We start from the raw sequence: 20,301 nt of genomic DNA on the forward strand, positions 1-20,301 counted from the left end.
GCCAAAGAAAGAAAGATTAAAGATCCATAAAGGGGAGGAAATTTCCAATATGAATTCAAATCCTACAGTTCTTACACACTGGTCTCTGATGTATAGGAGAATGGGTAACCTGGGTTTCAATCCTGGCTCTACCAGTTCCTAGGTATATGACCCCAAAGGCAAATTACCTAACTTCTCCCTGACTCCATTTTTCTATTTGTAAATGTAAATGGAATACTCAAAGGGCTGAATTAAGCATGGACATCTAGGGAGGGTTTGCATAACACAGCACCTGGCATACTGTAAAGAACCAAGAAATGACAGCTCTTCTCTGTAAACACCAAGTTCGTACCACTCTATTAAAACGTTTCAAAGCTTTTATTTCTTTTTTTTTTTTGAGACAGAGTCTCACTCTTCCACTCAGGCTGGAGTGCAATGGCACAATCTCAGCTCACTGCAGCCTCTGCCTCCTGGGTTCAAGCAATTCTCCTGCGTCAGCCTCCCAAGTAGCTGGGATTACAGGCGCCTGCCACTACGCCTGGCTAATTTTTGTATTTTTAGTAGAGACGAGGTTTCTCCATGTTGGCCAGGCTGGTCTCAAACTCCTGACCTCAAGTGATTCACCCACCTCAGCCTCCCAAAGTGCTGGGATTACAGGCGTGAGACATCACGCCCAGCCCCCAAAGCTTTTTTTCCATCCAAAATTGTTAATAGACAACAAAATGTCTATTTTGATAAGCAGCCTTGCCATATCATTCACAGCCTGTCCCAAAGGATACTTTTAGCTCCATGTGCAAAAATAAGACTAAATTTAAATACCCAGTTTCAGACCCATCTGGAAATTAGAAGCACCCAGGATAACAGAAGCCAAGTCAAAATCACTTTAGTTATCATTTATTAAGTGTAAGACACTGAACTGAAAACAACTGAACAGATCTTGGTGGTGAGATTAATAGTCGGTATGAACACCAATGATTAAGTAAAGTACTTTACTGAGGATACCGCTCTGAAATGCACATGAGAGGAAGCACACAGGAAACACCAGTGTCACCAAGATCCCTGCTGATCAAGGACAGCTGTTAACCAGTTCCCATGAGGGGTACACAAATGTACACAGACATTTATATAATCTTTTGCTGTCTAGGCACCAAGTCTTGTGTATTCAGCAATCACTTAAATCACGAGAAGGAATTCAGGGAGGGAGGAGCAGCTTAAAAACAGGTCTGGCCTGAAGCAGGAGGACCTGTTTCAAGTCACAGGCAGCATTAGCAGGAAGAAGCCAGTGAAAAGTCTGCAGCTGAAGACTGAAGAAAGTTGCCTTCCCTTCCTTTCTCCTCTCACCCTAATTCCAATAGGACCTCTTCAGTCTCATCTGACTGCCCCCTCTACATAATAGGTTTCACTGATTGCTTCCATTTTTTCCGAAGAAAACTTTATCTTATTGTCTATCAGACATTTCTCAAAATTATGAATTTTAAAGAGGGGGGAACATTGGAGTAAATAGAACTTTTGTTTGCATTCCACCCATGGAATGATTGTAACAAATCAATGTAATAAGAACAGAGGTCAACTTTTCACTTACTCTATTATGAACCTTGAAGGAAGGATGCTTTATACATTTTTGAATCTGATCTCAGAATACAATATAAGATACATAAAAGGATAATGACATGCAATGAATACATCATTCTAAAGACAAGAACAAGTGTTTTAATTTTTTTTAATTCCCATTTAACAGCTCCAAGATGTCTCAGCCATTATTTTTTTATTTCAAGTGAATTAAGCTACTTTCAGAATATAACAAAATGACTTTTCTGTTAATAGTTTCCTTTAGATTTGCTTCTAAAAACCAGGCAATTTAGCTTGATGTTTCCAACAAAAATGCTGTAGAGACCAATTTAATTTACACAACCTGAACAGTCCTGTTCTAAGTGACTAATCTAAGAGACCAGCTCATAATATTGAAAACTGATGTTAAAAACAAAAAAGAATCAGGCATTTAACCTACCTTTTCTTTTTTTGAGATGAAGTTTCGCTCTTGTTGCCCAGGCTGGAGTGCAATAGCGCAATCTTGGCTCACTGCAACCTCCACCTCCTGGGTTAAAGTGATTCTCCTGCCTCAGCCTCCCGAGTAACTGGGATTACAGGCAACACGCCACCACACCCAGCTAATTTTGTATTTTTAGTAGAGACGGGGTTTCTCTGCGTTGGTCAGCCTGGTCTGGAACTCCCGACCTCAGATGATCCGCCCACCTCAGCCTCCCAAATTGCTAGGATTACAGGTGTGAGCCACTGTGCCCAGCCAACCTACCTTTTCTGTACTAACTAGATCTCAAAGAGTTGATGAGGGGAAGTTTCTCTTCATAAAAATATTCTAATAACTAAAACAGGAAAACAATAAAAATATCACCATTTTGCAAACCCCTGATAAGATAATGGATCTAGGCAATGGTTATCAATGGTCATGAACACTACAACAAGTGAGACAACCAATATTACCTGACTGGAGTGAGAAGTACAGGCCACCACCTACGAAGTAGTTTTGCCAAAAAAATAGAAACTGAATCAAATCAAGATCTGATTACTATTTACAGGCATTAAAAAAACAAAAGAACACGTTAAACCATTCATTAAACAAAAAGCGTTACAACAGGTGGTAGCCTGGTTTTTTATTTAATTATGATAACCAAACAACTACTTTTTGATAAATGAACATAACATTTCTTCATGTTCTCTTTGTGATTATCTTCATCTTAAAAGATGAGGAAAGTCTATCAAGTATAAGCATGTTTATGGATGTGCTTATTTATTGTGTAAGACAACAAAATGTACAACTTTGTACAGGTCAGGAGTTGCCTATCTCAAAAATATTTTCTTTCGCCCGGCATGGTGGCTGACGCCTGTAATCCCAGCACTTTGGGAGGCCGAGGTGGGCGGATCATAAGGTCAGGAGATCGAGACCATTTTGGCTAACACAGTGAAACCTCATCTCTACTAAAAATACAGAAAAAAATTAGCCAGGCGTGGTGGTGGTCGCCTGTGGTCCCAGCTACTCAGGAGGCTGAGGCAGGAGAATGGCGTGAACCCGGGAGGCAGAGCTTGCAGTGAGCCGAGATCACGCCACTGTACTCCAGCCTGGGCAACAGAGCGAGACTGCATCTCAAAAAAACAAACAAAAAAAAATTTCTTTCCTAGCGTTTCTAAACTTCCTTTCACTTGGAAAACTACAGCACAGCTGAGCCAAGAAGTAACTGGTCCCTGCTTCTAAAACGACAGCTTTAGGAGTAATAAGCAAAGAAGAAGCTGGATGCAGTTGAGCAACCTCAGAGGAGACAGATCACTGTGAGGAGTCCACTTTCAACTGAACTGGCACCAGCAGTTCTCAAAGTGCTCCAAGACACCCTGGGGGTCCTCAGGCACCTTTCAGGACGTCCATGACATCAAAACTATAATTATAATAATGCAAACAGGTCATTCACAACTTTCATAGGCTGACAGGAAGCACTGATGATCAAAGCAAGGGTGTATAAAATTGCTGGCCCCTTAGCACAAATCAAGACAGTGGCACCACCAGTATAGGTCCTCATGACCACTGTGAACTCACAGTGGGAAAAAAAAAGTACGGTTTCATATAAAAATATCCTTGATGAAACAGTGAACATTAGCAATTGCATGAAATCTCAACCCCTGAGTATGTGCCCTTTTGACCTTTTTAATATTCTTTGTGCTGAAATAGGAGAGTTCACATGAAGGAGCTGTGCGGCATAGTGAAGTATGGAGGTTGTCTGAAGGAAAAGAATGTATGCCAACCGTTTGATCAGCAAGCTGAACTAGCAGCTTTTTTTGTTTATAGAATATCATTTTTACATGAAATAAAAACTGAAAGTATTAGTATTTAAAGTTGGGTATTTGGCACACACTTTCTCAAATGCAAAATTAGCCTGTTGCTTCAAAAAAAAAAAAAAAAAAAACTGACCTATTTGTTGCCAATGATAAAAGTCAAGCCTTCAAACAAAAATTAGGTACTTAGAAAAATTGTATCTGCCACCAAGAGTGTGACAGCTTTCTCAATATGCAGACAGTTAATAAGACGGTATTGTGTCCTTAAAAATTTGTAGAGGGTAGATCTCAAGTGTTTTTAACACACACAAAATAAAAATAAAACACAAGGACACAAGGAAACTTTGGAGGTGATGGACACGTTTATCATCTGGATTGTGGAGATGGTAAATGTACTATACATTAAAGTTTATTTGCAATGTGGAATATGGAGCCATATAAGTGAACGTTTCTCACTTTGTTGTATTTAAATCCATTGGTCTTTCTTTCATTTTGGATTGTTCTTATTCATGCATGATTTGGAAAATATTGGCTCATGGAATTAAATGTTAGCACATTTTATAATGCCAAATACAGGAGTGTATACATTTGTCCAAACTCAACAAATTCTATACATTGATTATATGCAGGTTTTTGTATACCAATTACATCTCAATAAAGCTGGAGGGGAAGAAGATTTTTCAAGAGACGACCGCTGATTTCAACAAATGTAATTTTTTTCTAATGGTATTATAAAATGTGCTAACATTTAATTCCATGAATCAATATTTCCCAAATGATACATGAGTAAGAAAGATCCAAAATGAAAGAGAGGTCAATGGATTTAAATGCAACAAAGTAAGAAAAGTTTATTGATATGGTTTCAGATTCCACACCGCGAATAAGCTTTAAGAAATGGCCACTTGCAGAGTTTGGTGTAGCATCAAAGGGAATATCCACAATTATCTGAAAAGACTATTAAAACACACCTCCATTTCCAACTGCAGATGTGCCTGGGGTTGGATTTTCTTCACATATTCCAACCAAACAACAAATCACAACAGATTGAATGCAGAAGCAGTTATGAGAATCTAGTTGCTTCTACAAAACCAGACATTATAGAGAACTACAAAAATGTAAAACACCACCACTCTTTCCCTAAACTCTCTTTGTAAAGGTATTTTTCATACAGAAGTGTTATTTGTGTTCATATACAAAAGGGTTATTATGTTTTGATTTTTGGTTTTTATGAGACAGGGTTTCGCTCTGTCACTCAGGCTGGAGTGCAGTGGTGTGATCATGGTACACTGCAGCCTTAATCTCTTGGGCTCAAGCAATCCTCCTGCCTCAGCCTCCCAAGTAGCTAGGACCACAAGTGCACACTACCATATCCTGTTAATTTTTTAAATTTTTTGTAGAGACAAAGTCTCACTATGTTGCCCAGGCTTGTCTCAAACTCCTGGCCTCAAGTGATCGTCCCGCCTCAGCCTCCCAAAGTGCTGGGATTGCAGGTATGAGCCACCACACCCAGCCAGATTATTATGTTTTATTGAATTCATAAATACTCTAAAATTTCCCACTTATATTTCTAATATGGTAAACATTGATAGATATAACTCATGTAAAGAAAAGGTCTTTGAGGTCCTTAATAATTGTTAAAAGCGTGAAGCGGTACTGAAACAAGTCTGAAAACTGCAGCTCCAAGGATATGGAGCTGAGGTCAAGGCTGTGCTTGTTCAAGTGAGCCTTCAGGAATTACCTTATTCTTTGAGTTCCCGTTTGAACAAACGCTAAAAGTTGGAAGCTCAGCAGAGCCCAATGTCAGGCCTAGAGCACCAAGAACCACCAGCCACAGCCATCCTGAGAAAGGGCCTTATGAGCAGAATATTTTGTATTAGGCTCGGGTGTGAGGTTAGAAGACCTCGGGTGGGGGAAGTCAGCAGCACTTTTTCCTTCTTAGCACAGCATGTACCTCTTTCTTGAGATTTTGGTCTCAAAAATAGCTAACCAGGCCAGGCATGGTGGCTCACACCTGTAATCCCAGCACTTTGGGAGGCCGAGGTGGGAGGATCATGAGGTCAGGAGTTCGAGACCAGCCTGGCCAACATGGTGAAACCTCGTCTCTACTGAAAATACAAAAAATTAGCCAGGTGTGGTGACACACACTTGTAGTCTCAGCTACTCAGAAGGCTGAGGCAGGAGACTCGCTTGAACCCAGGAGGCGGAGGTTGCAGTGAGCCAAGACCATGCCACTGTAGCCTGAGCAACAGAGCCAGACTCCATCTCAAAAAAAAAAAAAAAAAAAAAGCTAACCATATCAGTCCAGACTAGCAGACTAGTGGATTAAGGAAGCTGAGACGAACTGTTTCCCGTGCGCTTCCTCCTCTGGTTAACTCAAGAAATATCAACACAGCCATCCCAACCAACAGAAATCTCTGCCTTTTTAACAGACTGGTAAACTCTTCAGGACCAGACTTACCACAAAAGTCACTTAAATCTTAAGAACTGGGGCCAGAAGTGCAGTCTCAGCTCTCCAATATTTTTTTGCGTGTTTAAGAGATGTGTGGCCAAGAGCTCACGAATACAGTGTCTAAGGTGAGTGAGCCACTATGGAGACTTTGCCCTTGAATCTGAGTGAAACGGCAAGGTTCTGAGCAAATGAGTGACAGGATCCACCCGAACCCACTCTGGGCTTTGGGTGGTGAAATGGAGAAAAGGTTTTAGGGGCAGGGGCAAGAGCAGAGAAGTCACTACAGTAAACCACATGACATAATGATTTACTTCTTCCCACAAAGGCCAAAACGTTGATTTTTTTTTTTCCTCTTTGAGACAGAGTCTCATGCTGTCACCCAGGCTGGAGTACAGTGGCACAATCTCGGCTCACTGCAGCCTCCGCCTCCCTGGCTCAAGCAATGCTCCCATCTTAGCCACTCAAGTAGCTGGGACCACAGGCGTGTGTCACCATGCCCAGCTAATTTTTGTATTTTTTGTAGAGATGGGGTTTCACTATGTTGCCCAGGTTGGTCTCAAACTTCTGAGCTCAGGCCATCCATCTGCCTCGACCTCCCAAGGTGTTGGGATTATAGGCATGCGCCACTGAGCCCAGCCAAACCATTGATTTCTAATGCTATTATACTACTATTGATACACACGGTACATAAAGATCTTCTATTAGTTTCTCTTGGAGCAATAACAAAATAAAAGTCTGCCTTGTATTGATGCCCTATATCCTTTACTAAGTGGCCCCACTCACGAATTAGTCTTTTTACTTTCCTTTTTTTTTTTTTTTTTTTTAACATAGGGAGTATTTCTAGCATATACTAAACTGGAGGAAAGAGTATAATACTACAAGGAACCTTCTTGAACTTCTTACCTACCTTCAATTTATGGCCAGTCTTACTTCATCTGCAACTGCCCCACCTCCCCATCCCAGCTTATTATAAAGTCATTTTTAATCAGTTTTTATTTTGTTTTGTTTTGTTTTGTTTTGTTTTGTTGAGACAGAGTTTCGCTTTTGTTGTGCAGGCTGGAGTGCAATGGCACAATCTCGACTCACTGAAACCTCTGCCTCCCAGGTTCAAGCGATTCTCCTGTCTTGGCCTCCCGAGTAGCTGGGATTACAGGCGCATGCCACCACAACCGGCTAACTTTTGTATTTTTAGTACAGATGGGGTTTCATCACATTGGTCAGGCTGGTCTCGAACGCCTGACCTCAGGTGATCCACCCACCTCAGCCTCCCAAAGTGCTGGGATTACAGGCATGAGCCACCACACTCGGCCCCAATCAGTTTTCTTATTAAAAAAAAGGATTTTAGGAAAACAGACTAACACATGAAAGAAGTAACTCACCTAGAATCTTAATGCCCATTACTGATATTAATTGAACTGTTTTTATTTGAACATTCACACTCATACAGATATGAATTAATAGTACATGGACAATTTAGAGTTGTACATGAAAAGTAACTTATTCTCTTGTTACAAAATTAGGATTATCCTGATGACATGATTTTGTAAACTTTTGCCACCATATATTAACAATTTCCATGGAGAAGAAGAATAGATGCCTACTGCTGCACAGTTTAGGCTGTTCCTAATTTTTCAGGATATTAGAATATTCTCATGAACAGCTACATACATAAATTTAGTGAACATCTACTAACATGTACTAGCAAATGCCAAACATGCAATAATGTAAAGAAAAATGGACTCCCAGGTAATGCAAAATACAGCAACTGCTATAACCACTGACTCTGGCAAGACCAGGAAAAGTAGCTCCTTTGGATAGGATGACAGCTAGAAACATTAACTAGGGATTAAGACTGATACTGGCAGGGCACGGTGGCTCACGCCTGCAATCCCAGCACTTTGGGAGGCTGAGGCGGGTGGACCACTTGAGGCCAGGAGATCAAGACCTGCCTCGACAACATGGCAAACGCCATCTACACTAAAAATACAAAAATTAGCCAGGTGTGGTAGCACATGCCTGTAATCCCAGCTGCCTGGGAGTCTGAGGCACGAGAATCCCTTGAACCCAGTGGGGCAGAAGTTGCAGTGAGCCAAAGATCGCACCACTGCACTCCAGCCTGGGCGACAGAGACAGAGACACTGTCTCAAAAAAAAATTAAATAAATAAAGACAGTAATACTGATGATCCTGACCCTGTGTAGGCTTAGGCTAAAGTGTGTGTTTGTGTCTTAGTTTTATATTTTAAAAAAATTTTTTTAATAAAAGAAAATATAGTTGTACCACTATAGAATATGCTTGTGTTTGAAGCTGTGTTATTACGAAACAGTCAAAAGTTAAAAACCATTTATAAGTTTATCAGGCAAAAAAGTTAAGCTAAGCTTTGTTTATTATTGAAGAAAAAATACTTTTTAAATGAACATGGTGTAGCCTAGACACAGTGCTTATAACGTCTACAGTAGTGAGTGTACAGTCATGCCCTAGGCCTTCTCATTCACTTACCACCCACTCACTGACTCACCCAGAGCAACTTCCAGTTCAGACACATGTAACGTGTCCTATGCAGGTGGACCATGTTTAATCTTTTTTACCATATTTTTACTGTACTTTTTCTATGTTTACAGATGTTTAGATATACAAATACCATTATGTTCCAGTTGCCTACGGTATTCAGGACAGTAACCTGCTGCACAGGTTTGTAGCCTAGGAGCAACGGGCTATACCATATAACCTAGGTGTGTAGTAGGCTATGTTATCTACATTTGTGTAAGTGCAGTCTGCGATGTTCACACAATGACGAAATCACCTAATGACACATTTCTCAGAACATATCCCTGTTAAGTGATGCACAGTTGTCGATATATGTAGGATTCCCCTAAACCAGGGGAAATAAACAATAGAAAATACAACAGAAGAAAAAGTGGCATTCACAGTAGAAACAAAAGCTGAACTAGGAATTACTGTAACAAAGAAGACGAGATCATTACGAAAAAAAAAAATTTGACCTCCAATGAATAAAACATTAATACCACTGATAAGTGGTTTCCACTCGGGATATAGATCAGTGTCACCGGACGGGATTTTAAAAAATACAATTGCTGGACTCCACTCTCTAGAGATTATAATTCAGTTCATCTATGGTCAATGGGATATATTTTTTTTAAAGCTACCTAGCAAATTCTAATATAAAGCCATGGTTGAAAACTACCAGTTTAAATATGTTTTTAAAATAACACAGGAGGGACTCATTCTTCTAGATATCAAAATATACAAACAAGTTGTAGCAATAAAAATAAAAGCAAAATCCTCTGTGAAATTAGAACAGAAACAGACAAACTGATCAGAACAGAGCAGGGAGCCTAAAAAGGTGAGAGAAAGAGTATGTGTGTGTCTGTGTCTCTGTGTGCATATATACGAGGGTGTGGATCTTGACATATGATACAGGTAGCATCACAAACCACTAGGTTATTTAGTAAATGAGATTTGGGAAAATTGGTTTGCCATAGAAGAAAATATAGAAACATAACTTTGTTAACTAGGAATGGAGAAATATTTCCTACACAAGACCCAGAAGGTTAAGAAAAAAAAAAAAATGGTTGGATCATAACAAAATTAAAGATTCCGTTTAATGAAAGATTTCAAAGAAAAAATCTGACAGGTGAAAAACAGAAAAGATGCATATACCATTTAAAATCCAACGAGACACTGAAAAAAGAAGAAAACTGCTATAAATTAGGGCAGAAAAATGGAAACAAGATATGAAAAGCTAACAGAAAAAGAGGCAAAGGATATATAAATGGCGAACTCAACCAAGGAAAAACGCACACAGTATACGATAGGATACTCCACTGCATTAGTAATCAGATAGCTGCAAACAAGAACAATAACATATCACTTTGTGCTGGATTGCTCCATCTGTTGCATCAGATTGGAAAGAATTACAAGGTCAGAAAATGCCACATGCCAGCAAGAATGCAGAGAGCAACAGCTGGTGAAAGTGTCAACGAGATAACAATCTGGTGGTACTTAAGGGAATTATGCATATGCCAGAGAGAGGGTCCCCTGGGGGCAAGGAAGAACATGAATGGGGATAGGTGATGAAGGAGAAAGATACAATAAAATAAGGTGGGAGACTCTACACGGACCAATCATGACAGTGTGCCATGAAGTGAGCGCTAACTCCAGTCTGAGCCCCTGAGCTGGGGAGGGAGCAGAGCGGGCAGCTCCGCATCATAAGTCCCTTCACCCAACCAGCAGGTATTCAGTCTCTACATACCAGGAACTGCATCCCATCCTAGCGACCCAGTAGCAAAAGATCAAGCCCTTACCCTCATAGGGTTTATGTCCTAGTGAAGGAAACAATAAAAAGTAAACAAATAAGATAATGATAAGAGAGTGTTAACAGCTAACAAGTAAGACAGTGATAGTGACAGAGAGTAATGGAAAGAGGGTTTCACTAATGAAAGGATCGCCAGAGGTGAGATCCCGCAGGTCTGCAGAAAGAAAATGAACCAGGCACTCAGCAAGCCGAGAGAAGAGATCCCCAAGAACTGCATTCAAGGGCTAGGCACGGTGGCCCACACCTGTAATCCCAGCATTTTGGGAGGCTGAGGCGGGCGGATCATGAGATCAGGAGATCGAGACAATCCTGGCTAACACAGTGAAACCCTGTCTCTACTAAAAATACAAAAAAATTAGCCGGGCGCCTGTAGTCCCAGCTACTCTGGAGGCTGAGGCAGGAGAATGGCATGAAGCCGCGAGGTGGAGTTTGCCATGAGCTGAGATCTCGCCACTGCACTCCAGCCTGGGGGACAGAGCAAGACTCTGTCTCAAAAAGAACTGCGTTCAAGGTCATCAAATACAAAGTTGTCATAGTACAGGTGACAGTGTGTTCTAAAGATGACTTTCAGGTACTTCCTGTCATTCAGCTCCCAGAAGCAACCTTTAAAATACCTGTTGTATAAAATGTAAACTATAAGGATTATTGTGAGAGTCCAACATACGGTGATTAAAGAATGAAAACTTTTTGAAGGGGAAGAGGGAGGAGGCAGCATCAATATGAATGTGCTATGTCTCTAAAAATTGTTTCTGGAAAATTACTAGGATCCACAAACTTTTCCTTCACTCCTTAAAAAGTAATTGAGCACTCATATTTTTTCCCCAGCACAGTGCCAGGAAATGAGGTTAAGTATTAAATTTTCTGTCTTTGCTTCAATTGCATAAGATGCAGGATCCTATTTATTTTATATATGTACTGTTTTTTGTGGATAAAAGAAAACATTTATTGTATGCTTGCAATCTGCAAGGCCCTGTTCCCTGAGCTTCTACACATTGGAGCTCACTTACATTCACAACAAAATACTATACTATTTCCACTTTAGAGATGGAACAACAGAGGTTAAGAAACTTGCCTAAAGTCAAAGTACTAGAAAGCAGCAGAGCAGGGATTCAAACCCAGCTCTTTCAAAGTGTTAATTACTACTTACATCTCCCCCTAGAGTGGCTGGCCCCTGCAGTGGCTGTAGCACATGGCCTTAGAACTTATTAGAAATGCAAATCGCCAAGATCCCCCCTCCCAGACCCACTGATCAGAAATTCTGGGGCTAAAAGGCAGCTGCCTAAGGTTTGACAAGCCCTCATGTGATCCCAAGGTATGCTAAAGTTTGAGAACCACTGGTAGAAATTTTTCATACTAAGCATAATGTGAAAGGTGAAATTACTACCATTTTGAAACTTCTAAAATATAAAATTTGTATCCTATTTAAAATGACTACGAAGAAATCAAAATAGTGTTAGTTCATTTCCTCACTGCTCAACTTCTTTCTCCCAAACTTGACAAAATGCCTAATCTCTATCCTGATTATACTATGTACAAAAAGGATACTCTGATGAGCGTTAGAGCACAGAGGTCTGAACTCACTCTTCAGAAGTAATCAGAAGCCATAATAGGAAGAGAAAAAAACAATATTTTGAATATCAGCAGAAGCTTGATAAATCTTGGGTCATAACTCCAAATTTTGATCCCAGGCTCAACTCCAAATTTTTACAACATGACTTCAACAGTCTTCCCAATGCCAAAATAGAAGTTACAACCCCGAGAAATATTTGATTAACAAGATTCAAACTGCGTTAAGTGCACATACAGAGAAACTGTCCAAGACTGTGTTTTTATCAGGAGTGAAGCTAAGGGATGTCTAATTACACATCAGACCCTCTGACAATATTCACAGCAAAAGGGGTTAACGTTATCCCTGTCCCTGCATACACCTGCCGTGTACGGCATCCTACCTGATCCCTGTCTTTTCAAAGCTATATCTAGACCGGGAGTCTTTTCTCCCTAACTCAAGTACTCAATTTGAGCAGTACAGCTCTATGTGTATTCAAGTTTGCCTATTTCTAATAAGGCCTTTTTTTGTTGTTAAAGGGATGGAAGAAAGAGTATGAGAAATAAGTATATTCAAGCACCTACCATAATCTGAAATCTACCATAAGCCAAATAACTCTATGAAGTTATTCACTTGCATACTTAAGTCATTAATTTTATAAATTTCAGGTTTCTACTTATTCCAAAAATTTAAAACATGAAATTGAAGATTAAGGAGTACTTAGTCCAAGCTTGGACCACAGGAGAGCTATAAACCTGTCTTAAAATGCTTAATGACCTTATTAAGGTCATCAAAGGTAAAGAGAACTCTAGGAAGCAGCCTTTTAATCTGCCTGGCTACTTACAACCACCCACCTTTTCCATGCCCACACTCTCCTAAGGGCTGAAGGCACTGCCAAGAACGACCTTCCTAGAAGGGCTGAATCCTATTTATTTTCTCTCTCCCAAATCTCCACCAAATCCCCTAAGAACTAGCAGTGTTCTGGTAAGAAACAAATTACCATTGCTCTCCTCGCCACCCACAATTCAGTGCAACTGAAATGAACACACACACACACCCCAACCACTAAAAGACTTTCTCACTTAGATTCCTATCCTGCATTTTCAAAGTCCAAAGTTGTCTTCAAAACATCTTGCAAAATGCAGTCGTACCAGCTAGTCTTCAATCTCCACTAACACTGCCAGTTCTATACCCAAAATGGATATTGCAACTGCTATGTATTTTCATCTCCCTTCTCTAACAATCAGTAACAAGCAACCCAATCAGTAATAAACAAGCCTGACAAATAGCTCCTAACTTCACAGAGAAAAGAATGGTCTCCTCTCTTTCATAAGTAAAGCAAGCTGATAATGTTCTAGTAAATAGAAAGACTAAATGCTTCTTCAAGAAAAAAACGTTTATATGCCTGGAAAAAACATCTTGGGTTTTTTTGTTTTTGTTTTTTTTTACTTAAGTATCTGTTCATAGTAGGTAGCAAATAATCTTTCCACACATATGCACTTTACCTGTTCTTTTAAAGACTCCGTAATCTAAGAAAGCAAAGCATAAGACTATGCTCAAAGAGCTAAGTCGCAGTTTACATAAAATTTAAACAAAACACAAGACATTAAAAAAAATTCAACTACTCATAAATAAAGACCAATAAATCTACACTTTGGTCTGGGTTTCTGAACACAGGGAGAATCAGAGGGTTCAATAGGAGAGGTTATTTCTGAAATTGTAGGCATACCTTGAAGATATCACATGTTCCATTCCAGACCACCTTAGTAAAACTAACACTGCAATAAGGTAACAGAAATTTTTCTGCTTTCCAAGTGCATGTAGAAGTTATATTTACAGTATACTATAGTCTATTATGCTGGCAATAGCATTAGGTCTTAATTTTAAAATGCTTTATTTTTTTTTTTAAATGCTAGTGATCATCCGAGCCTTCAGGGAGTCATAATCTTTTTGCTGGTGGAGGGTTTTGCCTTGATGTTGATGGCTGCTGACTGAACAAGGTGCTGGCTGCTGAAAGATGGATGGCTGTGGCAATTTCTTAAAATAAGAAAACAATGAGGCCGGGCGCTGTGGCTCACGCCTGTAATCCTAACACTTTGGGAGGCCGAGGCGGGTGGATCGCGTGAGCTCAGGAGTTCAAGACCAGCCTGGTCAACACAGTGAAACCCCATCTCTACTAAAATATAAAAAATTAGCCAGCCGTGGCGGTGTGCACCTGTAATCCCAGCTACTCAGGAGGCTGAGACAGGAGAATCTCTTAAACCTGGGAGGCGGAGGTTGCAGTGAGCCAAGATCGCGCCATCGCACTCCAGCCTGGGCAACAGAGCAAGACTCCGTCTCAAAAAAAAAAAAAAAAAAAAAAAAAAAAAAAAAGAAGTTTGCCACATCAACTGACTCTGCCTTTCAAAAAAGGTCTCTCTTTTGGTAGCATTTCACCCACAGTAGAACCTCACTCACAATTGAAGTCAATCCTATCACACCCTGCCACTGCTTAATTAACTAAGTTTACAGAATATTCTAAATCCTTCATTGTCATTTCAACAATGCTCACAGCATCTTCACCAAGAATAGACTCCCTCTCAAGAAGCCACTTTCTTTGCTCATTCAGAAGAAGCAACTCTTCATCCATTCAAGTTTGATAATAAGATTGCAGCAATTCAGTCACATTTTCAGGGTCTACTTCTAATTCTAGTTCTCTTACTATTTCCACCACATCTGCAGGTACTTCTTCCACTGAAGTCTTAAACCCCTCAAAGTCATCCATGAGAGCTGGAATCAACTTCTTCTAAACTCCTGTTAATGTTGATATTTTGACCTCCTCCTTTGAATCACAAATGCCCTTAATGGCATCTAGAATTGTGAATCCTTTCCAGGTTTTCAATTTACTTAGCCAAGATCCATCAGAACAATCACTATCTATGGCAGCTATAACTTTACAAGATGTGCTTCTTAAATAATAACTCTTGAAAGTTGAAATGACTCCTAGATCCATGGTACAGAGCGGATGTTGTGTTAGCAGGTATGAAAACATTAATTTCCTTGTACATCTCCATCAGAGCTCTTGGGTGACCAGGTGCATTGTCAATGAACAGCACTGTTCAATGGTACCTTTTCTTCTGAGCAGTGGGTCTCGACAGTGAGCTTAACAGATTCAGTAAACCATGCCGTAAACAGATGTACTATCATCCAGGCTTTGTCGCTCCATTTATAGAGCACAGGCAGAGTAGATTTTGCATAATGCTTAACAATTTTTGGAATGGTAGATGAGCACTGGCTTCAACTTAAAGTCACCAGCTGCACTAGCTCCAAACAAAAGAGTCAGCCTGGCCTTTGAGGCAAAGCATTGACTTCTTTCTAGCTAAGAAAGTCCAAGACGGCATCTTCTTCCAATATAAGGCTGTTTCATCTACACTGAAAATCTGTTGTTCAGTGTAGCCACCTTCATCAATGATCTTAGCTAGATATTCTGGATAACTTGCTACAGCTTCTATATCAGCATTTGCTGCTTCACCTTGCACTTTTATGTTAGGGAAGGAGCTTCTTTCCTTAAACCTCATGAACCAACCTCTTCTAGATTCCAACTTTTCTTCTGCAGCTTCCTTACCTCTCTCAGCCTTCATCGAATTGAAGAGAGTTAGGGTTTTGCTCTGCTGGCTTAAGGGAATGTTGTGGCTAGTTTGATCTTCTATCCAGACCACTAAAACCTTCTCTATATTAGCAATAAGGCTGTTTCACTTTCTTATCATTTGGATGTTCAGCGGAGTAGCACATTTAGTTTCTTTCAAGAACCTTTCCTTTGCATTCAGAGCTCACTTGTTTGGTGCAAGAGGCCTAGCTTTTGGCCTGTTTCAGCTTTTGTCATGACCTCCTCACTAAGCTCACTCATTTGTAGCTTTTTGATTTAAAGTGGGAGACACACAACTCTCCATTCACTTGAATACTTGGATGCCAATGTAGAGCTATTAATTGGCCTAATTTCAATATTGTTGGGTCTCAGGGAATAGGGAGGCCTGGGAAGAGGAAGAGAGATGGGGAATGGCCAGTTGGTGGAGATATCAGAACATATGCAACGTTTATCAATTAAGTTCACCATATTATATAGGTGCGGTTCATGGAGCCCCAAAACAATTAGAATCGTAACATCAAAGATCACTGACCAGAGATCACCATAACAGACAGAATAACAATGAAAAGTTTGCAATATTGTGAGAATTAACAAAATATGACAGAGACACACAAAATGAACATACACTATTGGAAAAATAGCACCAATAGACTTGCAGGGTTGCCAACGAACCTTCAGTTTGTAAAAATCACAGTATCTTCAGAGAGCAAGCCTGACTAACAATTTCTTTCACTTTAAATTCAAAATGAAGGAATACCCTTTCCTTCCGAATGTATCTCATTTAACAAAACTCAAGACTTTTTTTTTTTTTTTTTTTTTTTGAGACAGAGTCTTGCTTTGTGGCCCAGTCTGGAGTGCAACGGCACGATCTCGGCTTACTGCAAGCTCCGCCTCTCGGGTTCAGGCCATTCTCCTGCCTCAGCCTCCCGAGTAGCTGGGATTACAGGCGCCCGCCACCATGCCCGGCTAATTTTTTCTATTTTTTAGTAGAGACAGGGTTTCACCGTGTTAGCCAGGATGGTCTCAATCTCCTGACCTGGTGATCCGCCCGCCTTGACCTCCCAAAGTGCTGGGATTACAGGCGTGAGCCACCGTGCCTGGCCAAAACTCAAGACTTCAGTCATTCATTACAATTTTGTCTGAATTGCAATTAGGAGAGAAACAGCTGCAGTACCTTTGTATCTTCGTCAGTGAAATGTTTATAACAAGGAAAAACAAAAATCTGTTTGAAATCTCCAATAAGCAGCCCCCAGTGCACCATCTAGTGGAAGTCAGGTAGTGTCATAATTAATTTAAAGAAAAAAGTCACAGAAACTCTGAAAACCATTGGGGGAGGGGGAGGAGTCAAAGCTTCAGGTAAGAATACAGGCAAATACTTTACAAACAGCCAAAATATCTTTCCACTGTCCCACACTGCAAGAGGGCCAGGCTTATGAGAATAAATGATTCTTTTTCTGTATAATCAACAGATGATAAAAGTTCCTTTATGGAAATTTTTGCTTGGGTGCTAGAAATTTTGACAGGAGAGTAAAAGTTAAAGCCACTAAAACATAAATAAGTAAATAAATTCTGGGCTAGAGTGACAGCCTTGTGTAAGAGTTGCCTTATATGTTACATGAATATGTTAAAATGTACATGTGAAACAGAGGTATTAGCCACAAAACAAGAGATAACTTCATGATCAGAACAGTTACATTCAGGCTGGGTGCAGTGGCTCACGCCTGTAATCCCAGCACTTTGGGAGGCCAAGGCAGGCAGATCACTTGAGGTCAGGAGTTCGAGACCAGCCTGGCCAACATAGTGAAACCCCATCTCTACAAAAATATTTAAAAAAAAAAAAAAAAATAGCTGGGCGTGGTGGCATGCGCCTGTAGTCCCAGCTACTCAGGAGGCTGAGGAAGGAGAATCGCTTAAACCTGGGAGGCAAAGATCACAGTGAGCCACTGCACTCCAGCCTGGACAACAGAGTGAGACTCCACCACAAAGAAAAAAAAAAGAGTTCCATTCAGTAATCCATAAGACATTTTCATGTTCCTGATAAGTAGTAAATTTAACAAAACCTAACAATTCTCTAGAATTCCCTAAGCCTTAACATCATACAAGCGGCTACTCCCAACTACCCATTTCAGCCTGTCCCACACTAATGCCCAAACTCGTTTGGTCAAGTTATTCTAATTAAGAAATTATTCTTCAATCCGTCTATAAATTTACAGTAAACACTTCCCGAAACAAAGTCATAAGTCATGATCAAAATGCATTACACTTCATTAGTATTTTCCTTCTGCATATCAATTATTTCTATTCAATTCAAAAAACGGTACCGAAATTCAATGCTGAGCTAGAGATGCAAACACAAACAAGGTTCTCTAATTTGGAAAGCTTCCCAAAATTTAAAATAGAGATTTTCACACAGCATTCCTAACTTTTGTTTGTTTTGCCTGTGTGGAAAATTACCTTTCACCTGAAATTCAAACTAGCTAAGCAACCTGGATGGAAAGAAAACCTCAGAGATAATATTTCCTTACTTGAAAATAACCATCTCCACCTCTGACCTGTGTATACGGGATCGAATTGGTATGCAGAAGTTGGCTTGATGGCGGGAATCTTACCCAGATTTTGGATTAAATCCATTATAGGTATAAAACAAAGTAGGAGTAAAGTGGGGCAGGATTCCTTTCATTTCTAGGGCTTTCAGTTGACAGACCTGTAAAATGGACATGCTATGCACAGCCTGCCTCAGAAGAGTAGGAAGATGGCATACTATATCATTGATAGAGTGCTATAAGCTTCACAATTAAATGGAAATACTGTTTTTGTAGAACCAGAGTGAACCTGCGCATAGAAAACTCTCCAAGGGCCATCGCTGTGACATTACCGCTAAAACTCAATGACCTTCATCAATTCACTTGTAAACAAGCAATATATTGAGCAAGTCAAAGGAAAGGCAGCAACAATCCAAGATACTTCTTTATAAGTAAATCAAATTACGTAATTAATAGCCCAGGATTTACCTGCAAACTATTACTGCCTGACTAGCAGGTGCATCCCCAAAGCCTCGAGTACAGAGACTGTTTTTAGAGAGCCCCCTCTTTTTTTAATGTGAATATTGTTTTTAAAAAATTAGAAACAGAAAAAAAATCACAATTCTACTCCCACCCATGGCACAGTGACAGAAACAAGGTCCCACCCCCACAATCCTTTCAAACCTGCACAGGCATTCCTCACGAACACTCCTCCCCCTCATTCCTACCTCACCGCTCCCCACTTCAGCCCAGACAAAGCTGAGTTACTCGGGTGAGTCTACCTGTCACTTAAGCAAAAGCCCCCATAGATTCACGCTAAAGGCTGCTTTTAATTTTTTAAATAGCAAATAAGTAAATAAATAATGCGATCGTGTAGATTACACGGCCAAACGCCTGTTCTCAGAAAACATGTAATTAACACGACCCAAGTGAAGACGCCTTTCTGGCTTAAGGAAAGAAAAAAAAAAGAAGCCAGTCAGCTTATCGCTCCCTTTCAGTCGGTTCTTTTCCCCGGGGAGCCGGACTCTGACTCAACTCCGCAGTTTTTCCTCCACCTGCCGGTCCTCCCCGCCCTTGGTCGGCCCCGCAACCGCCCCCGCCCGGAGTCCCGCGTATCACCAGGGGTCTCCAGGGGTCCTCAGGGTCCCGCCCGAGGCGGCCCCGCCCCTGCCCCGGCCCCGCCCCCGCCCCCACCTCCCCGCAAGGTGCCAGCCGCGGGCTCCCGGGCTGAGGCGCCTAGAGGCCGGCAGGAGGCTCCGGAGGACCGCGGCCCCGCTCTGCCCGGTCACCGGCGCAGGGAGCAGCTTCGGGGGCCGACCCCACCGCCCGCGCCTAGCCCGGGGCTCCGACAGGCGCTCCCCAGAGGCGCCCCATTACCTGCTGTGGGCAGCCGCGGTCCGCGGGCAGGAGGCGCACTCGCTCTGGCCCCTGCAGCCCCGGGCCCGGAGGCAAGGAGGCAGCGACCGCCACCGTCGCAGAGGACAATCGGGAGCCAGCGGGCTCGGCACCGCCGCTGCGGGCGCAGAACGCACGAGCCCAGTGGGAGCCCGGCCCCCGCCTCCAGCCCGGCTAGTAACCAACACGGCCCCCACCCTCGGAGGGGCGGGACCGCGGCTGGAGGGGCGGGGCGGGGCTGCACCGCCCGCGGGTAAGAGAGGACTGCTGATAGGCTGCGAAGGCGGTAGGCGTCTCAGACTTGAAGACAGCCCCTCCAGCAGAACTCCCTCATTGGTCGGCAAGAGAAAACAAAGCTGGGCTCCAATTGGTGACGGCTCTGTAGCTCCTCCTCCTACCCGCAGTCCCCGCAAGTTCCGCCCCTGCCCGCCGGGTCCGCTCGCCCTTGGTTCCCCACTCCCAGGTGGCTGCAGACTGGGGTGTGTTTCATGGACGAGCAACCTCCCTGAAGAGAACCCCGGATACGCAGGTTCATTCGCCAGATGCGAGTTTTCTTAAGCCCCTGCGGTTCTCTAATTTCAGTATGAACTTGGTGAATAACGTAATCTTT

At 41.6% G+C, this 20,301-nt stretch overlaps 1 protein-coding gene across 6 annotated transcripts in view; it reads right to left on the bottom strand.

Annotated features, from left to right (window-relative positions):
* MPP7 (MAGUK p55 scaffold protein 7) overlaps positions 1-19,894 on the bottom strand; it is a 258,770-nt gene extending 238,876 nt beyond the window's left edge. For 4 of the 6 annotated variants that reach the window (XM_054522122.1, XM_024254266.2, XM_054522123.1 and 1 more), the window contains exon 1: positions 19,674-19,894. The gene's annotated coding sequence lies outside the window, so the exon portion shown is untranslated. The remainder of the gene's footprint in view (positions 1-19,673) is intronic. The other 2 variants (XM_054522125.1, XM_054522119.1) reach the window with 1 other exon arrangement.
* Between the last annotated feature and the right edge of the window lie 407 nt (positions 19,895-20,301).

Source organism: Pongo abelii, chromosome 8 (assembly GCF_028885655.2).
Source record: "Pongo abelii isolate AG06213 chromosome 8, NHGRI_mPonAbe1-v2.0_pri, whole genome shotgun sequence".
In the NCBI taxonomy this organism is placed as follows: Eukaryota; Metazoa; Chordata; class Mammalia; order Primates; family Hominidae; genus Pongo; species Pongo abelii.